This window comes from Halictus rubicundus, unplaced genomic scaffold (genome assembly GCF_050948215.1).
Source record: "Halictus rubicundus isolate RS-2024b unplaced genomic scaffold, iyHalRubi1_principal scaffold0175, whole genome shotgun sequence".
Lineage (NCBI taxonomy): Eukaryota > Metazoa > Arthropoda > Insecta > Hymenoptera > Halictidae > Halictus > Halictus rubicundus.
Window position 1 is genome coordinate 461,379 of NW_027488716.1, and position 26,216 is coordinate 487,594.

The window sequence follows — 26,216 nt, forward strand, 5'->3', positions numbered from 1 at the left end:
TTCCTTCTCGCTTCCTTAGCCAATAGGAAAATTGGGATCTTCTGGCTAGGCGTTGATTCGTCGGATCACTCGTCTTCCGGTTGCTGCTTGATGGTGATTGGCAGTGGATGGATCTTAATAGCGCACGCACGGGAGTGGGGTACGCATGAGGGTGAAGCCCCGCCAAAACAAGGGACGTGGGGCCATGTGGGACCGAACGAGAGAGAGGTCCGAGGGAGTTCCAAGAGGTCCTTGACTCGGAATTTATGACCTCTTGTCCTTAACTGATTCCGGACTTCGACTATCCCTAATTTATGTAGAATTGGAGAAGCTACTCTAAGAGGCTGCGTGACTTTCTCTAAATTCCTCAATTAGTCTCGCCGACTCGAATTTCGTCAAGGATCTCTATGGAACTCTCCCGGTCTTTCTTTACCTACTCTAAACTATCGCGCCCAAATAAAATACGTATGTATGAAATACGCGATTACGTCTTATATTTAAATTTCCCTCTCCGCGCCATTAATCGATGCTATATATATATCTAGCTATGTTCGCGTGGTCAACTGGCCACGCTACACCTTCCCCCTTATCGAAAAGGTGTTTCCTATGGGAACAGCTTTTACATACTACTTGATACTACTCTATTCTAATTAATTATATAGACGGCGCATGATTTGAGTCTGTTTCAGAATAACTATATATGTGTGTGTGCGCAGGTGTACCTACACTCGGAGTTCCTGATGTATATATTTACATTAAAATCGTTTAAGGTGGGTTCAGTTTATTTATACAACAGTTTTATACTCAGTCGCTTTACTAATCTAATCGTATACAGGCTAGTTTCAACTTATTCGCATGGACCATTTTAAATTTATTATTACTTATCTCTATCTCTATTGTTAAGTCGTTATATACATTAACTACGTGGTATGGCCCTGCCCATTCGGTATCAAATTTGGACGTTTTTGGTTCCTTAGCTAGATAAACATAATCGCCTACATTAAATTTACGAGGATTAACATTTTTGTCGTACAGTCGTTTACTTTTTTCCTTTGCTCGATTTAAATTCGTTGCTGCCATAGCTTGAGTAGTGGTAATCTTTGTAAACAATTCATTTAAGTAATGAAAGAATGTCCGAGGGGTTTCCGGCTTAGCAAATTCAGAAGGAATTATAGCCTTAACACCAAAAACTAATTCGTGTGGGGTAAATCCTGTAGCTTCATGTACGGAAGTGTTATATGAAAACATCCCAAATCTACTCCTAGGCCAATAAAAATTTTCTCTAATACTGTCGTATACCTTGGTCATACCATGATGACCACCGATGGTAGTATCGTGATGTTCCTTAATAATTTTTAGTCTATCCGATATTTCAGGGATGATTATTTCTCCGGAACAAATGGTTATTATATATTGGGGGTCAGTAAGTATGGATTTTATTGATTGTTCGAGGAGATCCCAACCAATAGTTCCTAATCCATTGTGTACTCTAGAAATGCTAAGGGTTTTTGTGTTTGTCCTATCCATGAGGCATTTGAGGGACTTCAATGAGGCTACGACATTCTGAAAGTCAGGTATCTCTTCAGAGGTAGTTTTAATGAATAAGTGAAATATATAGAATCTATCCCCGGGTATGGTTAAGGCTTCTCCAACATTAACATTGTACTCTTTTACTCGATGGATAAGAAACTTCTCCCGTTTCAGGAGATCCTTGCTAGTCTCTGTAGCAGATGAACAATCAGTAGGGAGGAAATGTATAAGGTTATCTTTACGCATGTAGAGATAATCCTTAGAATGTTTAAAAGTCGGGAGGAAAGTAGGATGGGGGTTGGATATACTGTCCGTGACTCTAATAGGTAATATTTTATTCGCTTTCTGCGTTGTATCATATAGATTCTCTATCTGTGTTTCAGGTTTGAATGAGGTCGGCCCTATCTCGGATTGTGCCCCTATAACCGGCTCCTCAGCCTGAAGAATCTGCGCTTTACCACGCAATACACCACCAGCGATAGCTCCCTGAGACGGGGTCAGGAGGTTTTCCGGATTGCCGATATTCTCAGGGCAGCCAGAGCGCCGAAAAGAAGGGATAGAAAGAGAAAGCATCGTCCTTGCGCCTAACGGTGCCTGGAACGGGGTCAGGAGGTTTTCCGGCTTGCCGATTTTCCAGACGCCCGAGTCGCCGCAAGCCAACGATGCCCGAGGCAGAATCCGAATATCTACACTCTCTTCACGGTTGTCGTGTCTTTCAACGACCTCGTACAGATCAGAGAGTGGTTCCTTCCCTCCTACATGGAATTTTATTGAGGGTGAAGGCGTTTCGTCTTCGTCAGCAGTATGATAATCGTCACTGTCGTCATTATCGCTGTCTCTACTACCAAAAGTTTTGCAACTGTCTTCGACCTCATTTCCAACCACTGCTTCCCCGCGCGCAAGGAAAACAGAGGCAACCCGTTCCTCACCGTAATATTCTATGCTTTGGTCTGAGGTAGGATTTGGGTTTGTCCGGAGGTTCGTGAGCAACACCTCGCCGGCGCCTGCGAGAGCCACCCCCGAATTCTCCAGACAAGGATCTATTAAGTTTGTTTGGAACATTGAATTATTTTGGAGGTCTACAGGGTTTCGGGACAATGCGTCTGCGTTGGAGTTCACCTTACCAGGTTTGTACACAATGTTATACTCATATTCGTTCAATTTAATTCGTCATCTCATAAGTTTTGATGTGGGATCTTTGACATTGTGTAACCAAACTAACGGGCGATGATCAGTTATCAGGGTGAATTGATGACCGTAGGGATAAGGTCGAAAATGGTCTACTGCGAATAGAACTGCTAACAATTCTTTTTCTATAGTAGAATAATTACATTCTGCTTCATTTAAAATTCTAGATGCATACGCGATGGGGAGGTCTTTCCCTACAGGCCCTTGGCTCGATACAGCCCCTACAGCGAAATTGGAAGCGTCTGTGTTTATGAGGAAAGAAGCAATTACTTCATTAAAAGATTGGTGTTTCAACGTAATAGCGGGTGATTGGACAATCTCGCTGGCGTCAAGATTTAAGCAGATTCGGATGAACCGGCGCGCGCGATAAGGGCTTCGTTCCGCGGTGCGCTTTGACGCGGTGGTCCTCGCAAGTCTAAAGACTGCGAGTTTCCATTAAACCGGGATATTGAAGGTCGATTAAATTTATTTCCCTGAGAATTTCCTGAGACGTTCGCGTAACACTGGGACTCTACATGACCGGTCTTTCTACATAAACGGCATCTAATTTCCCGGGAATTCTGGGGGTGATTGGGGAGGTTATCGGTGCAATGAACACGGTCATGCCCTGGTTGGCCGCATCTAAAACACCTTCTATCAGGTCGCGTATTGGTCACGTATAATCGAGCGTCGCGTGCAGTGAGTTTCGGAGGGGTATGTCGATATTCTTCAAAAGTTTCACCTTCTAATTGAACTGCTACTTTTATAGCGGATTCTAAAGTCTGTAAATTATCCTTTAAAATTATCATTCGTGCTACGCGGTCGCTTAATCCTTTAGTGAAACCCGTTACCGCGGCTTGACTGAGGACAACCTTCGCGCCTATAAATTCTTCCGCAGTATATTTCTCCTTTGCCGCTTCAATTCCCCTACTTAGAATTTCGCTAACTCGGGCCCCATAAACTTCAACTCTCTCGTTATCTACTTGCCGTATGTTTCTCAGTTCGTTATGAATCGAATCTACCTTGAAAAATCGCGCGAATGACTCCTTCAAGATTTTTATTAGCTCATCAAAACTATTAATTTCGCGGTGGCCCGAAATTAAGAAGTCAGCATGCCCCACGATTTTATTCCTAATCAGAGCAAGAAGATTATCCTTATCGGCGGGTTTGATTCTATCATTGGCTAATTTGCATTGCCCTATAAATTTCGTCACCGAACAAGATTGTCCATCAAACTGAGGTATAAGGTCGATAGCAAGTTTCAGTGGCAGAAAAGAACGCTCAGATTCATTAACAGGACTTATTTCGATGGCTGCGGGACCATTCGAGGAAGCGGTTGTATCATAAAAGATAGAAGAATTAGTCGGGGTACTCTGTATTGGAACAGTATTATGAGATGGCAAAGAGCTTGCTTGAGGGAGGGCAACCGTAGTTTCTATTGAAGGTGACACAAACGTTATATCGTCAACAATAAAGGAATTACCACTACTATTCAAGTTAATCCTACGCACTTTCCTACCCTTACGCGACATTTTAAAGCTACGTGACATTCTACGCGTGGCGAAAATAATAAAATTTATGTTCTAGACTTACGAGGGATGCGCTGCCCGGGTTACACCAATATGATCCACCACCAATCACGCTTTCCTGGCCTTGCGATGTCTCCTTATCCAGCTGTTGCTCGATTCTCCTTCCTGGATCCCCGCCGTTGAATTCTCCCGGCTGGATTCTCCTTTCCGGTTCCCCGTCGTCGAATTCTCCCGGCTGGATTCTCCTTTCCGGTTCCCCGTCGTTGAATTCTCCCGGCTGGATTCTCCTTATCGTTGGATCCTCTCGATGATTTGAATTCCTCAAGGGTGCACGTGACAGGCAGGGTGTCTTGTACGGCCGCTGACGTCACTCGCTCTCCGGTATTTACCCAAGCTCCTGGGGAAACCGTACGAAAACCCAGGAGAGAGAGATTGCACCTTTCCAGAGCCTTCCACAAGCCGGCATCAAATGTATGGTCCAGTTGATTTTCCAAAATTTTTTAATAAATCCCACCGCTGTCACCAAAATTTAGCTATGTTGCGTCGCCGTGTGGTGGGATGGGGACTTTTGGTGTGGGTTCGGGTGCCCGTGGAGCGCTGAAGCGCTCTGCTCGTGGAGGTTCACAAATAACTTCGTACACAGAGTAAAATGGCGAAAATAATTGTTAGAGATTTATTTAGAAAGTCTTGGAGATGTAACTCCTTCGGTTCTATAATGAGTTCTGTCGTCCTGGAGCTTCGAATCCCTTTTTTAGCTTCTTCCTTCTCGCTTCCTTAGCCAATAGGAAAATTGGGATCTTCTGGCTAGGCGTTGATTCGTCGGATCACTCGTCTTCCGGTTGCTGCTTGATGGTGATTGGCAGTGGATGGATCTTAATAGCGCACGCACGGGAGTGGGGTACGCATGAGGGTGAAGCCCCGCCAAAACAAGGGACGTGGGGCCATGTGGGACCGAACGAGAGAGAGGTCCGAGGGAGTTCCAAGAGGTCCTTGACTCGGAATTTATGACCTCTTGTCCTTAACTGATTCCGGACTTCGACTATCCCTAATTTATGTAGAATTGGAGAAGCTACTCTAAGAGGCTGCGTGACTTTCTCTAAATTCCTCAATTAGTCTCGCCGACTCGAATTTCGTCAAGGATCTCTATGGAACTCTCCCGGTCTTTCTTTACCTACTCTAAACTATCGCGCCCAAATAAAATACGTATGTATGAAATACGCGATTACGTCTTATATTTAAATTTCCCTCTCCGCGCCATTAATCGATGCTATATATATATCTAGCTATGTTCGCGTGGTCAACTGGCCACGCTACAAGCGCTCCACGGGCACTCGAACCCACAACAAAAGTCCCTATCCCACCACACTGCGACGCAACAACTGCATCATTTTTTAGCCTGGACCAGAACTTGCATCATCTTCCCTGCATCATGAGCAGCGGATTCCAAATAATGATAGAGTGAATGCTAATTCTATGTTAAAAGAGGCTCCTCTATGTAGGCTCTGATCCAGCCTAAAAGATGATGCAGATTCTAATACAGGCTAAAAAGATGATGCAATTACTGGTCCAGGCTAAAAAGTTGATACAGGTTCTGTCAGGTGTATAGTCTATGGCCGTGCGTTGCCGTGTGGGTGAGCCATTAGGTATTACACGGTTGGGTACCGTTTCACATCTCGGACACTTTAGTTCGTGCCTTAAAAGCACATGTTCCTTTGATGCGGTAGTGATGGAATTTTATTATATTATTATAAATAATGCTAAGGGAGAGTAGCTGATGTAAAATATTCGGCTCTAGTGGCCGCAGGACGCATAGTCTAGTTGTATGCATATAGGTTCACGGTCGATGTTATCGAGTTGACTGTTAGTTAATCGATATGTGATTTCCCATGTGCTTTGCATAGTCGTTACTTACACATAGAAGAGCACGAGTGTGTGTGCTCATGTAGTAGCTACGAATGAGCGATGAATTACAGACAGTGTCTTAGGTCAACAAAATGTTTAAATGTACTATTGTAGGAATTATGAAATAAATAAATATGGCGGTTGTGTGAAGAGTGTATGTGTATGTGGGGGTAGAAATGAATGAGCGGTTATTACATTTTTTTTCCACATTAAAACCGGCACTGTTCTGTTGTATCCTGTCTAAACTTATGTGGGATGAATGGAGTTCATTGTGCGTGCGGGCGACCGGATCATGTTGCGACGGTCCGGCGCCGGTATGTTTGGAAAACTCGAGTGACTGAAGAGGCGTGAATGAAAAGTGTTTAGGTCTAAGTGATAGGAGAGTTTGTGTATTTCTATGAATGAAAGCGATGGATGCAAGAAACAGCGTGCAAGCGAGATGAATGCAAGGGGGTGAAAGACTATAAAGCGTGGATGTTCGGTAAGAGCGGAGAGAGTAGAGTTGCGACTGCCTTGCGAGAAAGAGCGTTAATCGTGTCAGCGTTATATATCGTTATTTCTTCTAAATATATTAGTATTCAGCAACGTGTTTCGAAGAGATTAATCTCCCCATTTCCCAAGATTTCTACACTTATTTGTATACAACTACTCTACTCTTATTCTAAAATTTTACGAATTTTATACGTTCCATATTATAAACTATTTATATATGTCGTTTCATGAACATTGTGACGCGTCCTCGTGTTCGTGCGCTTCATTTTGTCGAGTTCGAGTTGTCGAGTTACTCTGACAGGTTCACTCTGCGGAGACACTCTTGATTCCTCGAGAGCTAAACAAAATCTGCTGCCCCATCTCGGGCCATCGAGGGCTTTGCCTCCCATTTTCCCCACTCCGCAGAGTAACTCCATCCACATGTACGCATTACAAAGAAGCCGATTTTGTTTGTCGCGGCCGCTCAAACGTTTCGGCCGCGTGTAATGGAAACCGATCCCAACTGTCGCGGCCGATCAAACGTCTCGGCCGCGCTACAATGTAAATACACGCGCGAGCACTCGGCAACCCACTCCGGCAACTTCTAACGGCAAATGCTTAACCTAATAAACGCTTAAATCTACGACATATATTTATTCATAATTAATTTAAATGGGGATGAACCGAGTCTTGCTAGATGAGGGATGAGTTAGGGGAGTCAGTCGTAGTCGTTGTCTGAAAGTAGTAGTCGTTATCCGAAAGTTGTAAGAAGTTGAGGGTTGAAGTTGTATAGTTGTCGTCGTGTAGTTTAGATTAACGGTTAGTACTTAAGCGCGCAACTATTGTACACGTAAGTCTATTTCTTTTCTGTTCCATAAATAAATAATTAATTATACGTGATACCACATATTTCAACTTAGTATTTCTAGCTCTTCTTACTGATTACTATTTATATTTACTTTATATCTACCCTAGTCTTATTTTATAACTTTAAGAATTTTTCCAAGTGCAAAATTATAAATTATTAGTACTTAATTAAATATTCGAACTTATATTTTCCACTCTTAATTTGTCCCTGTCTATTTGTGTTTCCCCTGAAGAAATTCTTATAAGTTCGCTGTTCAGCCGCGAGTTAACGGGAGATCCCCTTGAAAATCCGCGGCACCGCTATTTCAAGGTGGGACCAGGGACCGATCCCTTTGACAGTAGCTTTATCGTTTTACTCGCGGCTGAAAAATCGGCACGACCCAACATTTGACGTGCAGATGGTCAACACGTTTTATGACACGGGCCTCTAGGGCTGTTTTTGAGACAGTCGCCTTCACGAAACCTTTCTTAATTGCCCAGTAGAATTTTCTTCGCGCCCTCAACAGTTAACCCTACTGTCATAAAACGTGGACTTACAAAGGTGGCATCGCGGGACCATCCGACTGTCCCCGGCCGGTGAACATCGGGCCCACAGTTGTAATTTCGCCCGCGGAAATCTAGCGACGTTGCAACCCCGAAATTGAATACCCCCAGTCCACACCAACGCACCCCGAATTCATTGCCGAATTGCCCCGGATTACCCCCTCCAGTTTAGAAATCTAATCTGCTTTTCTCAATTAATTTTTTTTTTTTTTTTTAGCTTCTAGGAGAGATAAAAGCCGAGTCGGCGAAGCCGACGAGGCGCAAAGTCGCCGCGATGCAGCGACTTCGCGCCGAGGAGGGGCCTAATCTTCCGAAACAAGTCTTAAATTCATCTGTGCGTCCTTCTCCTTCTTTTCGACCCCTTCCTTTTTTCTCCTAAAATCCTTCGTTTCCGAGAAAAAGCATCCTCCTGCTATTTCTAAGCACTTTTTGGAAATTTTTTCTTACTCCCTCCGACCTCCTACGCCGTGACGTATTGGTTTAGCATCGACAATGCGTAGCCGCAAAAAAAAATTTTTTTTTATTTTTTTTTTTTTTTCCCCGCTCACAATTGGTAGCTATTAATAAACTATTGATGTGTGTATTGATATCACTCCCTACTATACCACTTTATTTTATTTTCTTTAGAAAATTATTAAGAAACACTGAGATTGTTCATTCCTCAATATTTCTACTCTACTCCACTCGCGGTTTATGCAATATCAAAACTCTAACTAACTTTCTTCTCTAATGACTTCCTACAGAGAAGTTTCCTTACACACAATAGTCCTAACCCTAACCCTAAAAACTTAACCGTAACCAACAAAAAAACCTAACCGTACCTACAATAAACCTAACCCTAACCATTCACACTAGCCCTAAAACCTATCCCTAATCCTAAAAGTTAACCCTAATTATCGAAAACCTAACCCTAACCCTAAAAAGTTAATCCTAACCACCGACACCCTAACCCTAACCTTCGAAAACCTAACTCTAACCATGGAAATCCTAACCCTACCCATGGAAATCCTAACCCTACCCATGGAAAACCTAACCCTAACCACGGAAAATCTAATCCTAACGATCGAAAACCTAACCATAACCATGGAAACATAATCGTAACCTACGAAACCCTAACCCCAACCTTTCCAAAACTAACCCTAACCCAAACCCTGCAAAACTAACCATAACCCTCCGAAAACTAACCCTAACCCCCTCCAAAAACCTAACCCTAACCTTCCGAAAAGTAACCCCAACCTTCAGAAAACTAAACCTAACTCTACAAAAACTAACCCTAACCTTCAAAAAACTAACCCAAACTCTACAAAAGTAACCCTAACCTTCCAAAAACTAACCCTAACCCTCCAAAACCTAACCCTCACCTTCCAAAAACTAACCCTAACCCTCCAAAACCTAACCCTCACCTTCCAAAAACTAACCCTAACTCTACCAAAACCAAACCTAACCTTCAAAAAATAACCCTAACTCTACAAAAGTAACCCTAACCTTTCAAAAACTAACCCAAACTCTACAAAACTAACCCTAACCCTCCAAAAACTAACCCTAACCCACCAAAACCTAACCCCAACCTTCCCAAACTAGCCCTAACCCTCAAAACCTAACCCCAACCTCCAAAAACTAACCCTCACCTTCCAAAAACTAACCCTAACTCTACCAAAACCAAACCTAACCTTCAAAAAATAACCCTAACTCTACAAAAGTAACCCTAACCTTTCAAAAACTAACCCAAACTCTACAAAACTAACCCTAACCCTCCAAAAACTAACCCTAACCCTCCAAAACCTAACCCCAACCTTCCCAAACTAGCCCTAACCCTCAAAACCTAACCCCAACCTCCAAAAACTAACCCTAACCTTCAAAAACTAACCCATACCTTCCAAAAACTAACCCCAACCCTCCGAAAACTAACCCTAACCCACCAAAACCTAACCCTAACACTCCGAAAACTAACCCCAACTTTCTCAAACTAACCCTAACCTTCCAAAAACTAACCCCAACCCTCCGAAAACTAACCCTAACCCACCAAAACCTAACCCTAACACTCCGAAAACTAACCCCAACCTCCAAAAACTAACCCTAACCCTCCGAAAACTAACCCTAACCCACCAAAATCTAACCCTAACCCTCCGAAAACTAACCCCAACTTTCCCAAACTAACCCCAACCCTCCGAAATCTAACCCTAACCCACCAAAACCTAACCCTAACCCTCCAAAACCTAGCCCCAAACTCCAAAAACTAACCCTAACCCTCCGAAAACTAACCCTAACCCACCAAAGTCTAACCCTAACCCTCGGAAAACTAATCCCAACTTCCCCAAACTAACCCTAACCTTAAAAAAACTAACTCCAACCCTCCGAAATCTAACCCTAACCCACCAAAACGTAACCCTAACCCTCCAAAACCTAGCCCCAACCTCAAAAAACTAACCCTAACCCTCCGAAAACTAACCCTAACCCTAACCCTAACCCTAACCCTTTTTTTTTTTTTTTTTTTTTTATCGTGAGGAAATGTTTTATACATACCCCGACTCCCTGGGGGAAGCCTGGGTTATGTGGGATTCTCTCCGGGGGGCGGAGCCCCCGGAGACTACCCACTAAAACCTCACGCCCACCTAAGCTACATGGGAGGTGCCTGGATCACGCGAGTACTCAACAGGACACCTCCCAGCTAATACATGCCACCCCGGGGGAGGGGTTAACCTCCCCCACTGCCTACGCTATAAGACCCCGGGCGGAGGGACCCGCCCGGTGTCCCCATCCCTGGAGCCTTCGGATTGGGCTTCCCGAGCCCCAGCTCGGTCCACCCACAGCTCCCGGAGTCTTCGTGTCCCGCTCGGGGCCGGTGTCCCGAAGGAACCAGCCCCGGCCGAGACAAGAAGACGCCGCCACCGGAAGGAAGGGCCGTCGGAGGCGTGATCCGGCACGCCCCGACCCTTCCTTTCCCCAATCCCCCCACGGATCCCCCTCCCCAATCGGGGAGGGACGGACCGACACCCCCCTACACCGGGAAACTAACCCGGGGGGTGTCGGCCTATCACGGGGGGAGCTATGCTCCCCCCCGGGGGCCCGGGTCAGCTCACACCCCGGGCCCCCGAGTTCACCGCCCCCAGTTGTGGGGGCATAACAGGGCGCGGGGAAACTCCCCGCGCCAGCCCCACTCCGCCCCCCACAACCGGGGGCACACGTTGGCGCGGGGGAGACCCCCGCGCCCTCCCTACCCTCTCCGCCCCCCTCCGGGGGGGCACACGTCGGCGCGGGGGTCGTCCCCGCGCCCACACCCTCCTCGCGGAGCCCGGGTCCCGCTCCCGGGCCCGCTCGGCGGCCTCCTTCTGCTTCATAACATCCTCGCAGAAGGAGGCCACCGCCTTCCACGACCCCACGCTGCCGACCATGTGGTCGACCACGGTCGGCAGCGCGAGGTCCCACCCTCCCACTGCGGCTCGCAGGACACGGCGCGGCCCGGCCCAAGCAGGGCACTCCTCCATGGTATGCCGCGCCGTGTCCACATCTTCGCCGCAGTGGTGGCACTGCGCAGTCGGCTCCCGCCCCATTCTGTGCAGGTACTCTCCGAAGCAACCGTGGCCGGAGAGCACCTGCGTGAGGCGGAAGGTCAACCTTCCCCGCCTCCTGCACCATATATAAAATATGGGCAGGAGGGCCCGGACAATCGGACGTGTGGAGGGCGTTAACATCGCCCTCCACTCCGAAAGACTTTCCGTCCGGGCCTGGCGATTCTGGCCCTCGAGCTCCGACTCCTCCTCGCGCGTGAGTTCCACCCCCGGCGGGCGGCGGAAGGAGCGGGCGATCTGGTATAACTTCGCCCGCTCCGCCGCCACCACAGTGAAGGGTGGAATCACGGCGAGGAGTCCCGCCGCCTCGGTGGAGATGGTGCGGTACCCCCGTATGACCCGCAAGGCCAGCCGCCGCCGCACTCTTTCGAGGAGTTTGCGGCTAGGCGTGCTGGCCTCGAGCGAGCGGTGCCATACGGGGGCCCCATACAGGGCTATAGACCGCACCACCTCCGTATAGAGGCGGCGCACTTTCAAATCCGGCCCCCCGACATTCGGCAGCAGCCGCGCCAATGCGGCTGCCGTCCTCTCTAGTCGGGGGGCAAGGAGCTCGAAGTGTCCATCGAATCGCCAGCGGCCGTCTATGATCAGGCCCAGGTACCTCATCCTGGGCCCGATACCCTAACCCTAACCCTTTTTTTTTTTTTTTTTTTTTTTTTTTATCGTGAGGAAATGTTTTATACATACCCCGACTCCCTGGGGGAAGCCGGGGTTATGTGGGATTCTCCCCGGGGGCGAGCCCCCGGAGACTACCCACTAAAACCTCACGCCCACCTAAGCTACACGGGAGGTGCCTGGATCACGCGAGTACTCAACAGGACACCCCCCAGCTATCATCATACCCCGGGGGAGGGGTTAACCTCCCCCACTGCCTACGCTATAAGACCCCGGGCGGAGGGACCCGCCCGGTGTCCCCATCCCTGGAGCCTTCGGATTGAGCTTCCCGAGCCCCAGCTCGGTCCACCCACAGCTCCCGGAGTCCTCGTGCCCCGCTCGGGGCCGGTGTCCCGAAGGAACCAGCCCCGGCCAGAGCAAGAGGACGCCGCCACCGGAAGGAAGGGCCGTCGGAGGCGCGATCCGGCACGCCCCGACCCTTCCTTTCCCCAAAAACCCCCCACGGTCCCCCTCCCCTATCGGGGGGAGGGGGGACCGACACCCCCCACTAACCGGGAAACTAACCCGGGGGGTGTCGGCCAATCACGGGGGGAGCTACACTCCCCCCGGGGGCCCGGGTCAGCTCGCACCCCGGGCCCCCAAATTCAGCGCCCCCACAGGTGGGGGCGAAACAGGGCGCGGGGATACTCCCCGCGCCAAACCCCCTCCGCCCCCCACTCCCGGGGGCAATGGTTGACGCGGGGGAGACCCCCGCGCCCTCCCATCCCTCACCGCCCCCCTCGTGGGGGGCACACGCCGGCGCGGGGGTCGTCCCCGCGCCCACACCCTCCTCGCGGAGCCCGGGTCCCGTTCCCGGGCCCGCTCGGCGGCCTCCTTCTGCTTGATAACTTCCTCGCAGAAGGAGGCCACCGCATTCCACGACCCCACGCTGTCGACCATGTGGTCGACCACAGTCGGCAGCGCGAGGTCCCACCCGCCCACTGCGGCTCGCAGGACACGGCGCGGCCCGGCCCAAGCAGGGCACTCCTCCAGAGTGTGCCGCGCCGTGTCGACATCTTCGCCGCAGTGGTGGCACTGCGCCGTCGGCTCCCGCCCCATTCTGTGCAGGTACTCTCCAAAACAGCCATGGCCGGAGAGCACCTGCGTGAGGCGGAAGGTCAACCTTCCCCGCCTCCCGCACCATATATAAAATATGGGCAGGAGGGCCCGGACAATCGGACGTGTGGAGGGCGTTAGCAGCGCCCTCCACTCCGATAAACTTTCCGTCCGGGCCTGGCGATTCTGGCCCTCGAGCTCCTCCTCCTCCTCGCGCGTGAGTTCCACCCCCGGCGGGCGGCGGAAGGAGCGGGCGATGTGGTATAGCTTCGCCCGCTCCGCCGCCACCACAGTGAAGGGTGGAATCACGGCGAGGAGTCCCGCCGCCTCGGTGGAGATGGTGCGGTACCCCCGTATGACCCGCAAGGCCAGCCGCCGCCGCACTCTTTCAAAGAGCTTGCGGCTAGGCGTGCTGGCCTCGAGCGCGCGGTGCCATACGGGGGCCCCATACAGGGCTATAGACCGCACCACCTCCACATAGAGGCGGCGTACTTTCAAATCCGGCCCCCCGACATTCGGCAGCAGCCGCGCCAATGCGGCTGCCGTCTTCTCTAGTCGGGGGGCGAGGAGCTCGAAGTGTCCATCGAATCGCCAGCGGCCGTCTATGATCAGGCCCAGGTACCTCATCCTGGGCCCGATCGCGACGGAGGTTTCAGCGACGCGAATCCACAGGTCCCGACCACGGGGTGGCCGCGGCGACCGAGACGATCCGTATAACCAGATCGCCTCGGTCTTTGCGGCGGCCACCGTCAGACCCATTCTGCGGATTCGCCCGACCACGCAGTCCAGGGCGGCCTCAGCAAGGTGCCTGGTCCTCCTCCAGTCCTCCCCCTCGGCATAAACCAGGGTGTCATCTGCATAACAGATGACACCCGTATCCGGGGGGAGGACAACCCGCAGCACCGCGTCATACGCTAGGTTCCACAGGAGTGGCCCAAGGACCGACCCCTGTGGAACCCCGCGGTGCGTCTCCCTCGTATAAACCATGCCATACCGGCCGGTGAACACCACCTCCCTGTCGCGGAGATAGTCGCCGACCACCTCCCGGAGATAAGGGGGCACCTGGAAATGGTCCAGGGCCCCCATTATCTCCGACCAGGGCAGGGTGTTGAAAGCGTTGGATATGTCCAACGAAACAGCCATCAACACCCTGCCCCGAGCGACAGCCCTTTCCCGGAGGAGGCGCAGACGCTCTAATGCGTCTATTGTAGAGCGCCCCCTCCGGAATCCATACTGGCTGTCGCTCAGGTCGGGACCACCCCGCGACAGGTGCTCGACGAGGCGGGCGGCAATTATTCTTTCGAATAGCTTGCCCGCCTCGTCGAGTAAACATACCGGCCGGTATGCAGAGGGAGACTCTGCGGGTTTCCCCTCCTTGTGGAGGAGAACCAGGCACGCTTGCTTCCAAACAGTGGGGAAGACTCCCCGGCGCAGGCTCGCGTCCATGACGCTCCTGAACGCCGGGGCGAGGACCTCTATGGCTAAGACCATTACGCTCCCGGGAACCCCATCGGGGCCAGGGGCCTTCTTGCCCCCGGCCCGGAGCTCCCGGACGGCCCGGTCAAGCTCCAGCTCGGTGACCCGGAACTCGTCCGACCATCCCATGGTCGGACCTGGGGCGCGTACCCACCTCCCCTCCTCCGCGAGGGGGAAGAGGGTATCGATAACGCGCCCCAGAAGTTCCGGGTCCAACCTCTCCGTGACAGGGGACGCCCGGGGGCGGAGCTTCCCAAGCACCGCCTTATATGGGCGTCCCCACGGATCGTCACGGAGGGTGAGCAGGAGCTCGTCCCAGGCCCTGGCCTTAGCTGCGGCAATAGCTCGCTTGAGGGCCACGGCCGCCGATCTGTACTCCCTGTACAGCTCGGCGACCCTCGGCTCCGCGTCGCCGCCCAGGAAATGGCGGCGACGGGCGCGGGTGTACTGGCGGCGGGCACGGCCGGCCGAACAACGGAGTTCGGCCAGCTCGCCCGACCACCAGTAAACGGTCTTTCTCGGGGGCTGAGCCTGGACCCGGGGCATCGCCACGTCACAAATCATTTGTAACGTGTCCCGAATCCAGGCCGCCCCCTCATTCACCCCGCGCTCCCTGGCCGAAGGCCAGGCGGAGCCGATAATCACGGCCCTCAACAGGTCCCCGTCTAGTCGCTTCAGCGCCCATCTTGGCGCTGAAGGGGTGCCACGTCGGAGGGGCGTGTCCAACGGCGGGTCCGAGACCACTGCCACGTCCATGAGGACGTAGCAGTGGTCCGACAAGGTCTCTCCATCAAGGACCCGCCAATTAGACACACGGCGTGAGGCGGCGGCCGTCGCAAACGTAACGTCCACAATGGACCAGCCGTTCCACCTCACGCACGTAGGCACGGAGCCCCGGTTAATCAACCGGAGCTCCATCCCCTCCGCCCAGTCTTCTAGGACTCCGCCTCGGGCGTTGGTCCTGGGGTTACCCCACGTGGTGGACCTCGCATTGAGGTCCCCCAGGACCAACACCGGACCGGCTATATATGGGGCTATCATCAGCCCCAGCCGGTCCAAAAACAACCCGAGTTCGGCGGAGTCGCAGCTGGGTGAGTTGTAGCACCCCACGACCAGAAGTCCTCCCCACTTCACTAAAATCATCCCCCTGCCCCGTTCGACCACGGAGCAGGGGGGTACACTCGCCGAATGGCGATCCCACCACATCGCCACGGAGCCGTCAAGGTCACCGGACCAGTGTGGATGGTCCGGGACCCTGTACGGCTCCGTGGCGACGGCCAGGCCAACCCCCCACTCCGCCAGGCATTGGATCATCAGGTCCTGGGCCCGGCGGCAGTGGTTGAGGTTGGCCTGGAGTACCGGTAGAGGGGACCGGCGCGGAGTGTGGGCCATTATTGGGTCCCCGCGCTAGTCCCCTCTCCAGCGCCCTGCGCGGGTGTCGGGGGGGATGACTCCCCCGACCCGCCAGGGGCCACCTCCACCTCCATACCCTCCACCTGCTTATCGGTTGGGGGAGTGGCCGTCTTCATCGCCGGTGTTGCCGGTGTTTGGGGGGGCGCCACACCGCCCACCCCTTTTTCCCTCCTGTTGGCCTTTGGGGGCGGGGAGCACGACTTGCTCCCCGCCTTGTGACCCGCTGGTCGGCCGGCCGCGGCACACACCACGCAGTGGGGTGGTGCCTTGCAATCCACCGCCCGGTGGCTGGCATCCCCGCAGCGGTAACAGTGACCGCTGCGGTCGACCTCTGCAGTGCACCGCTGCCTGACATGGCCAAGGGCCAAGCAGCGGAAGCACTGCATTGGTCGTGGTGCCAGCACCACCACCTGGGCGGTGGACCACCCCACGCGTACCTTACCAGCCTTCTCAATGGCTAAGGCCGCCACGGCCGGGCACTGCACCCAAATGGTGCCGAGTCCGTTGGGCGGGGCCTTCAGCTCCCCCACCCTTACGGACCCGGCGGCGCAGCCCCCGGCCCTAGCCACCGCCTCCATTACCTCCTGGGGGGTAACCGAGACCTCCAGGCCCGTCAGGCGGAATTCCGCCTTCTTGACAGGCCTGGAGACCCTCACGTCCATACCCCCCAGGACGGCGGCCATTTTGGCGGCCAGAGCGTCGGCTTTGGCGCCCCCATCGGCACCAGGGACCTCAATGATAAGGCCCCCGGTTACCGCCCTCTTCCAATGGAGGGCCCCAATGCCGAGGGCGTCGAGATCAACGCCCTGGCGGGCCCTCCTAATTGCCTCCTCGTACGAGGCCTTACTCCCCTCCGGGACGGTGACTGCTACCGCCGCCGAGCGGGGGGGAGCCTTCACGCGGGCCGTCGCCTTTCCGCCCTTTGAGGTTGGGGCGGCGGCCTTCTTGGCCTTAGTGGCCGCTGTCGGTGCCTTGGCCGCCGCATCAGCCACCGCAGCCGCAGCCTTGGCCGCCGCCAGGGCCCTCCGGCCCAACACCTGCGCCCAGGTTTCCCCTTTAGGGGGGTCCGGCTTCGGCGCCTGTGGTGGCGCCGGCTTGACCTCCTCGGCCTTCTTCGGCTTTTTCTTCTTCTTCTTCTTTTTCTTTTTCCTACCGGCCCCTCCCCCCCCTGGGATAGGGGCCGGCTTAGGCGGCGCAGGCCCCGGAGCCGGCGTCGGCTGTTTCGCGGGCGGGGAAGGCCGCGGTAGGGGGGGCTTGCGTGCTCCCGCGGCCGGGGCAACGGCCGCAATCGTGCGCCCGAGCTCCACCCGCATCTCCTGGCGGATGGAGCTCAGCCCCGCCTCCATAAGTGCCCGCATCTGGGCCATCAGGTCCGATGCGGGCCCCGCAGCCTCCTCCCTCACGCCGGGGGGCGGCAGGGGAGGTTCATCCCGCAACCGCTTCAAGGCCACCAGCTCTCCCCTGATGGCCTCGAGCGAATCGCGGGTCTCCCTTAATTCTCTGGCGAGCGCCGCATTCTCCTCAATCAATGCGGCGTCCCCCAGTCCCTTGCCGACGGCCGGCCGGAGAGGTGCGTCCCGCAACCGCTTGACCGCCATCAGTTCCCCCCTGATGGCGGTCAACGTGTCGCGGGTCTCGCGGAGCTCCCTCTCCAGCGCCGCGTTCCTCGCACGGAGAGCGCTGTCCCCGGGGTCCGCGACGGGCGGCAGGCAGGAGCTGACGGAGGGTTGTCCAACCTGGACGCCCCTGCGGTCTAGCTCCCGCGCGCACGCCTTTATCTCGCCGGAGGCCTCCCGGAAAGCCTTAAGGAAAGTTCCCTTAAGATTTCCGGACCTCTCGGCAAGGTCGCGGACCTCCTCTGACCGCTCCACCATACGGGCGGTCAGTTCTCCAGGGAGCAGGCCTCTGATGTCCGGCGGGACGTCTCCCTGCCTGTCGCGCTGGCGGAGTGACCGGGCTGGCGAATCCAAACGGGTGCGCTTTGCGCCCGCGCCGCTCGATGATACGCGCGAAACGCGCGAAAGGCGCGAGATGGTCGACAGGCGGTCGTCCTCCATCTCGAGCACCGGAGTGCTCCACCCAGGCCGGGGCCTGAGATCCCGGGGAACAGGGGCCGGCGACGGCCTCGGCTCCTCCACTACCCTAACCCTAACCCTAACCCTAACCCTAACCCCAACCTTCAAAAAAAAAAAAAAAACTAACCCTAACCCCTTGGAAAAAAGGTTAGGGTTAGGGTTAGGGTTAGGGTTAGGGTTAGGGTTAGGGTGGGGACCAAGGGGATATGGGCTTAGTAGTGGTGATTCGGATCCACTGCTAGGTATACCACAGTGGTGGTGGTCATATCCCTAAAATCCTCTACGCTCCACCTCCTCGTGGTGGTCCCTGGGAACACACATAGTTGTGTGTTGCTAACGGAGCGAGGGGTATTCCGCGGGAAGTAGTCCCAATGATGTGTGAGGCGATGCCGGCGGGATCTTCGGATCCTGGCAGGGCCTCCCTTGCCGGTAAGGCTCACACGGAGGGATGAAAAACCGCGGAATGGGTCCTGCGATCACGACCGGGGAGGTCGCCGCAGGGCCCTTGCCGTAAACCGGTGGTCATGTTTTACCGGAACGGTGGTCTTGCCTTAACCGGCCGGGCCGCGAGGATGATAACCTCTATAAAAAATCCCCAACCCTAAGCTTCGGTGCGCGGCGAGAGGGTACGCCCTGGCAACAGGGCGTGGCTGGTGGGGTACACCAGTCGCGAGCGCACCAACAACCACTGGATACCTGGCGCCTCCAGTGCGTATATAGCCTTACCCGGGTAGTGGGGGCTCTGCCCGGGTGGACCTCTTTTCCCACCACACTCGTGGGACTAACTATGGAGCATTTTTCAAAAAACGATGAGGTTAAGGAGGGGTTACCACACCCGAAAGTGGTAGTGGAGGGAGTGGGAGCGGTCTTAGACCTATCCCAGGATGAGAGGCACCGGACCCCAGCTGTTGGGGACCGGCCCTTTCTCCGGCCGGAGAGGGGTACGAGGGGACGGGGTTTACGCATGCGGTCGGAGGACCGACTGTCGGACGCCTCGACCCAGTCGGCACCCCCCATCCCCAGCGGGGCGGGCACGAAGAGGTCGCTGACCCCTCCGGGCGTGCCACAGCCGACTCCGTCGCAGGGAAAGCGGGAGCGGCTGGACGAGGTCGTCCGACCGGACATAAGGTCCTTGCTCCCCGGGGAGCTGTCCGCCTTGATTGCGGAGAAGTCGGACATCACCCGGGAGCTAGCGGAGGCCAGCCGGAACCTTAAGGGTACCCACCTTAAGGGGATCCGCGAGGCCTCCGCAGACATAAAGGCGGCAGTGCGGGAGTTGGAGCGGAGGGGTGTCCAGGTTGGACCCCCTGCCGACTCCCGCGCCCCTGTCTCCCGGGTGGACGCTGTGGACGCCGCACTGCGGCTGGAGAACGCGGCTCTCAGGAGGGAGCTTCTGGAGACCCGCGACTCGCTTCGGGCCATCAGGGGGGAGTTGATGGCGATGAAGCGGTTGCGGGACGCTCCCCCCCTGCCGCGGGTCTCCACCGCCGAGGTCGGCGAGGTCATTGCGACCCAGCCGGCGCAGCTGGACCTTATGGCCCAGATGAAGGCCCTCATGGAGGAGGGCCTCAGATCCCTCCGCGAGGAGATGCGGAGGGAGCTGCGCCGGGTGACCGGGCGTAGTGACCGTGGGGATCCCAGGCCGCCGCCGCCGGCCCCTCCGGCGTCGCCGCGGCCCGCCCCTTTGCCTGCTCCGCCGACGCCTGCCCCTGCCCCTGCCCCGGGGACGGGGGAGAGGCAGAAGAAGAAGAAGAAGAAGAAGAAGGGGAAGAAGGCTGGGGAGGCTCCCCAGCCTTCGGTCGCCCGCCCGGCCCCGCCCCCTACGCCCACACCGGGTACCCCGGCTAAGCCGGGGACCTGGGCGGAGGTGGTCGGGAGGCGGGCCATTTCCGCGGCCAAGGCCGCTGCTAAGGCGGCGGCTGAGGTGGCGGCAGCCGTCTCGGCTGGCGCCCCAAAGGCAAGGAGGGCCGCTGCCCCCGCCTCGAAAGGCGGGAAAGCAGCGGCCAAGGTCAGGGCCCCGCCACGCTCCGCGGCAGTCACCGTGACTGTCCCGGAGGGGAGCGGGGCCTCGTATGAGGAGGCCATTAGGAGGGCCCGCCAGGGCGTCGATTTAGACGCCCTCGGCATCGGGGCCCTCCATTGGAAGAGGGCGGTAACCGGGGGCCTCATTATTGAGGTCCCCGGTGCCGATGGGGGCCCCAAGGCCGATGCCTTGGCCGCCAAAATGGCCGCCGTCCTGGGGGGGATGGACGTAAAGGTGTCCAGGCCCGTGAAGAAGGCGGAATTCCGCCTCACGGGCCTGGAGGTATCCGTGACCCCCCAGGAGGTAGTGGAGGCGGTTTGTAAGGCCGGGGGCTGCACCGCCGAGTCCGTTAGGGTTGGGGAGCTTAAGGCTCCGCCCAGCGGACTCGGCACCATATGGGTGCAGTGCCCGGCCGTGGCGGCCTTGGCCATTGAGAAGGCCGTGAAAATACGCGTGGGGTGGTCCACCGCCCAGGTGGTAGTGCTGGCGTCTCGGCCGCTGCAGTGCTTCCGCTGCCTTGCCCTGGGGCATGTTCGGCAGCGGTGCACTGCGGAGGTCGACCGCAGCGGTCACTGCTACCGCTGCGGTGACGCCTCCCACCGGGCGGTGGACTGTAAGGCGCCACCCCACTGCGTGGTCTGCGCGGCCTTGGGGAGACCGGCGGGCCACAAGGCGGGGAGCAAGGCGTGCTCCCCGCCACCAAAGGCCAAGAAGGAGAAAAAGGGGGCGGGCGGTGTGGCGCCCACCCCTGTTGCGCCACCGGACAACCCGGTGGCGAAAGCGGCCGCTCCCCCAACCTCCAAGGGGGAAAGTATGGAGGTGGAGGCGGCCCCCAGCGGGGCGGGGGGTAATGACCCCCCGCCACCCGCATCGGCGGCTAAGGAGGGGACCAGCGCGAAGGCCAATTAATGGCCCATATTACGCGCTGGTCCCCTCTCCCGGTACTCCAGGCCAACCTCAACCACTGCCGCCAGGCGCAGGACCTAATGGTCCAATGCCTGGAGGAGTGGGGGGTTGGCCTGGCCGTCGCCACGGAGCCGTACAGAGTCCCGGACCACCCACACTGGTCCGGGGACGATGACGGCTCCGTGGCGATATGGTGGCGTCGCCACTCGGCGACTGTGCCCCCCTGCTCCGTGGTCGAACGGGGCAGGGGGATGGTTATGGTAAAGTGGGGAAGATTTCTGGTCGTGGGGTGCTACAGCTCACCCAGTTACGACTCCGCCGAATTAGGGATGTTCCTGGACCGGCTGGGGCTTATGATAGCCCCGTATATAGCCGGTCCAGTGTTGGTCCTGGGGGACCTCAACGCGAGGTCCTCCACCTGGGGTAACCCCGGGACCAACGCCCGAGGCGGAGTCCTGGAAGACTGGGCGGAGGGGATGGAGCTCCGGTTGTTAAACCGGGGCTCCGTGCCTACGTGCGTGAGGTGGAACGGCTGGTCGATTGTGGACGTGTCGTTCGCGACGGCCGCCGCCTCACGCCGTGTGTCCAATTGGCGGGTCTGGAGTGGAGAGACCTTGTCGGACCACAGCTACGTCCTGATGGACGTGGCTGTGGTCTCGGACTCGCCATTGGACACGCCCCTCCGACGTGGCACCCCGTCAGCGCCAAGATGGGCGCTGAAACGACTGGACGGGGACCTCCTGAGGGCCGTGATTATCGGCTCCGCCTGGCCTTCGGCCAGGGAGCGCGAGGCAGACGAGGGGGCGGCTTGGATCCGGGGCACGTTGCAGATGATCTGTGACGTGGCGATGCCCCGGGTCCGAGCTCAGCCCCCGAGAAAGTCAGTTTACTGGTGGTCGGGGGAGCTGGCCGAACTCCGCAGTTCGGCCGGCCGAGCCCGCCGCCAGTATGCCCGCGCCCGTCGCCGCCATTTTCTGGGCGGCGACGCGGAGCCGAGGGTCGCCGAGCTGTACAGGGAGTACAGATCGGCGGCCGTGGCCCTCAAGCGTGCGATTGCCGCTGCTAAGGCCAAGGCCTGGGATGAGCTCCTGCTCACCCTCCGTGAGGATCCGTGGGGACGCCCGTATAAGGCGGTGCTTGGGAAGCTCCGCCCCTGGGCGTCCCCGGTCACGGAGCGGTTAGACCCGGAACTTCTGGGGCGCGTAGTGGATACCCTCTTCCCCCTGAGTGAGGGGGGGAGGGAACGCGCCCCGGGTCCGGCCATTGAATGGTCGGACGAATTCCGGGTCACCGAGTGGGAGCTGTACCAGGCCGTCCGGGAGCTCCGGGCCAGGGGCAAGAAGGCCCCTGGCCCCGATGGGGTTCCCGGTGGTATAATGGCCTTAGCTATGGAGGTCCTCGCCCCGGCGTTCAGGAGCGTCATGGACGCGAGCCTGCGCCGGGGAGTCTTCCCCACGGTGTGGAAAGAGGCGTGCCTGGTTCTCCTCCAAAAGGAGGGGAAACCCGCAGAGTCTCCCTCTGCATACCGGCCGGTTTGTTTACTCGACGAGGCGGGCAAGCTATTCGAAAGGATAATTGCCGCCCGCCTCGTCGAGCACCTGTCGCGGGGTGGTCCCGACCTGAGCGACAGCCAGTACGGGTTCCGGAGGGGGCGCTCCACTATAGACGCCCTGGAGCGTCTGCGCCTCCTCCGTGAACGGGCTGTCGCTCGGGGCAGGGTGTTGATTGCGGTGTCGCTAGACATATCTAACGCCTTCAACGCCCTGCCCTGGTCGGAGATAATGGGGGCGCTGGACTATTTCCAGGTGCCCCCTTATCTCCGGGAGGTGGTCGGCGACTATCTCCGCGACAGAGAGGTGGTGTTTACCGGCCGGTATGGTACTGTGCACTCGAGGGAGACGCACCGCGGCGTTCCACAGGGGTCGGTCCTCGGACCGCTCCTGTGGAACTTGGCGTACGACGCGGTGCTGCGGGTTGTCCTCCCCCCGGATACGGGTGTCATCTGCTATGCGGATGACACCCTGGTTTATGCCGAGGGGGAGGATTGGAGGAGGACCAGGCACCTCGGAGAGGCCGCCCTGGACTGCGTGATCGGGCGAATCCGGAGAATGGGGTTGACCGTGGCCGCCACAAAAACCGAGGCGATTTGGTTGCATTCGCCTCGGGAGTGGCGGCTACCCCGCGGTCAGGATCTCCGGATTCGCGTCGCTGAAACCTCCGTCGCGATCGGGCCCAGGATGAGGTACCTGGGCCTGATCATAGACGGCCGCTGGCGATTTGAGGGACACTTCGAGCTCCTCGCCCCCCGACTAGAGAGGACGGCAGCCGCATTGGCGCGGCTGCTGCCGAATGTCGGGGGGCCGGATGTGAAAGTACGCCGCCTCTATGTGGAGGTGGTGCGGTCAATAGCCCTGTATGGGGCCCCCGTGTGGCACCGCTCGCTCGAGGCCAGCACGCCCAGCCGCAAACTCTTAGAAAGAGTGCGGCGGCGGCTGGCCTTGCGGGTCATACGGGGGTACCGCACCATCTCCACCGAGGCGGCGGGACTCCTCGCCGTGATTCCACCCTTCACTGTGGTGGCGGCGGAGCGGGCGAAGCTATACCACATCGCCCGCTCCTTCCGCCGCCCGCCGGGGGTGGAACTCACGTGCGAGGAGGAGGAGGAGCTCGAGGGCCAGAATCGCCAGGCCCGGACGGAAAGTTTATCGGAGTGGAGGGCGCTGTTAACGCCCTCCACACGTCCGATTGTCCGGGCCCTCCTGCCCATATTTCATATATGGTGCGGGAGGCGGGGAAGGTTGACCTTCCGCCTCACGCAGGTGCTCTCCGGCCACGGTTGCTTCGGAGAGTACCTGCATAGAATGGGGCGGGAGCCGACTGCGCAGTGCCACCACTGCGGCGAAGATGTGGACACGGCGCGGCACACTCTGGAGGAGTGCCCAGCTTGGGCCGAGCCGCGCCGTGTCCTGAGAGCCGCAGTGGGCGGGTGGGACCTCGCGCTGTCGACCGTGGTCGACCACATGGTCGACGGCGTGGGGTCGTGGAATGCGGTGGCCTCCTTCTGCGAGGATGTTATCAAGCAGAAGGAGGCCGCCGAGCGGGCCCGGGAGCGGGACCCGGGCTCCGCGAGGAGGGTGTGGGCGCGGGGACGACCCCCGCGCCGGCGTGTGCCCCCCAGGAGGGGGGCGGTGAGGGATGGGAGGGCGCGGGGGTCTCCCCCGCGTCAACCATTGCCCCCGGGAGTGGGGGGCGGAGGGGGTTTGGCGCGGGGAGTATCCCCGCGCCCTGTTTCGCCCCCACCTGTGGGGGCGCTGAATTTGGGGGCCCGGGGTGCGAGCTGACCCGGGCCCCCGGGGGGGAGCGTAGCTCCCCCCGTGATTGGCCGACACCCCCCGGGATAGTTTCCCGGTTGGTGGGGGGTGTCGGTCCCCCCTCCCCCCGATAGGGGAGGGGGACCGTGGGGGGTTTTTGGGGAAAGGAAGGGTCGGGGCGTGCCGGATCGCGCCTCCGACGGCCCTTCCTTCCGGTGGCGGCGTCCTCTTGCTCTGGCCGGGGCTGGTTCCTTCGGGACACTGGCCCCGAGCGGGGCACGAGGACTCCGGGAGCTGTGGGTGGACCGAGCTGGGGCTCGGGAAGCCCAATCCGAAGGCTCCAGGGATGGGGACACCGGGCGGGTCCCTCCGCCCGGGGTCTTATAGAGTAGGCAGTGGGGGAGGCTAACACCCTCCCCCGGGGTGGCATGTATTAGCTGGGAGGTGTCCTGTTGAGTACTCGCGTGATCCAGGCACCTCCCGTGTAGCTTAGGTGGGCGTGAGGTTTTAGTGGGTAGTCTCCGGGGGCTCGCCCCCGGGGAGAATCCCACATAACCCCGGCTTCCCCCAGGGAGCCGGGGTATGTATAAAACATTTCCTCACAAAAAAAAAAAAAAAAAAAAAAAAGGGTTAGGGTTAGGGTTAGGGTTAGGGTTAGGGTTAGGGTTAGGGTTAGGGTTAGGGTTAGGGTTAGGGTGGGGACCTAGGGGATATGGGCTTGGCAGTGGTGACTCGGATCCACTGCTAGGTATGCCACAGTGGTGGCGGTCATATTCCTAAAATCCTCCACGCTCCACCTCCTCGCGGTGGTCCCTGGGCACTCACGACTGTGGGTGGCTAACGGAGCGGGGGGTACGCGGCAGGAAGTAGCCTCGACGATGTGCGAGGCAATGCCGGCGGGATCTTCGGATCCTGGTAGGGGCACCCTTGCCGGTAAGGTTCGCACGGAGGGGCGAAAACTGCCGAGTTGGGACGGGATTTTCGGTGACGGACCAGGGCAAGGCTGGGTGGTTCACAAAATTGACATGGACGGCACAAAGGAAAAGAGTTTAGTTTACGGTGCAGGGGAGGGATACCCCAGTACCGGCGCGACTGTTGGTGGGCGAGCAGGCCACAGCGCGTCGTTATCCAACGACTGCGAGCCGAAGGTGGTGGACCACTGGGCCCCTTCGGAGGTAAATACTACCAGCGAAGCTGTGGTGACGGAAACGTCATCACAGATTTCGGGAGATTCGGACGCGGGCGTGTCGCGCGCGGGAGCCGAGATGCGGGGGGCGGACGGAGCTCCGACGGGGAAGCGGCCCCGGCTGGAGCCGTCCGTGGCAGGAGGGGGGCTGCAGACGCGCAGCGGGAGGGTCGTCGGGGGGACCCCTGAGGAGGGCTCCTCGGGGGCGGGTGCTGAGCAGGTGCTCAGCGACCGCGCCGAGAGGGGCCAGCTCCACAAAATCGCGGAGCTAATGGAGTCCGCGGGGAAGCTGCCGACGGCGCAGCTGGCGGAGGAGGTGGAGGACGCGATGAGACGTGTGGAGGGCGTCTCCACCGTCTCCAGGGGCCTCAAGGGCAATTTTGCCAAGGAGCTCAGAGATTGCTCCGCGCTGGCCAGGGCCTATTGCACTACGCTGGTGCAGCGGGCATACACTGGCACGGCGTGGGGCAATAGCCAGGAGGTCGCCCGTCTCCGCCAACGGACCGAGGCCCTCGCCAAGGAGGTACAGGACCTCCGGGCGAGGCTTCGCGTCGCGGAG

At 57.3% G+C, this 26,216-nt stretch overlaps 2 long non-coding RNA genes across 2 annotated transcripts; one reads left to right on the forward strand and one right to left on the reverse strand.

The window, feature by feature from the left end:
* The first annotated feature begins 1,355 nt into the window (after positions 1-1,355).
* On the forward strand, positions 1,356-2,428 carry LOC143363929 (uncharacterized). Its single transcript, XR_013083946.1, has 3 exons — positions 1,356-1,402; positions 1,473-1,553; positions 1,893-2,428. It is a non-coding gene; the product is annotated as an uncharacterized LOC143363929 (long non-coding RNA).
* A 7,163-nt stretch (positions 2,429-9,591) lies between these two features.
* On the reverse strand, positions 9,592-9,924 carry LOC143363930 (uncharacterized). Its single transcript, XR_013083947.1, has 3 exons — positions 9,883-9,924; positions 9,720-9,841; positions 9,592-9,638 (listed from the first exon to the last, which is right to left on the reverse strand). It is a non-coding gene; the product is annotated as an uncharacterized LOC143363930 (long non-coding RNA).
* Between the last annotated feature and the right edge of the window lie 16,292 nt (positions 9,925-26,216).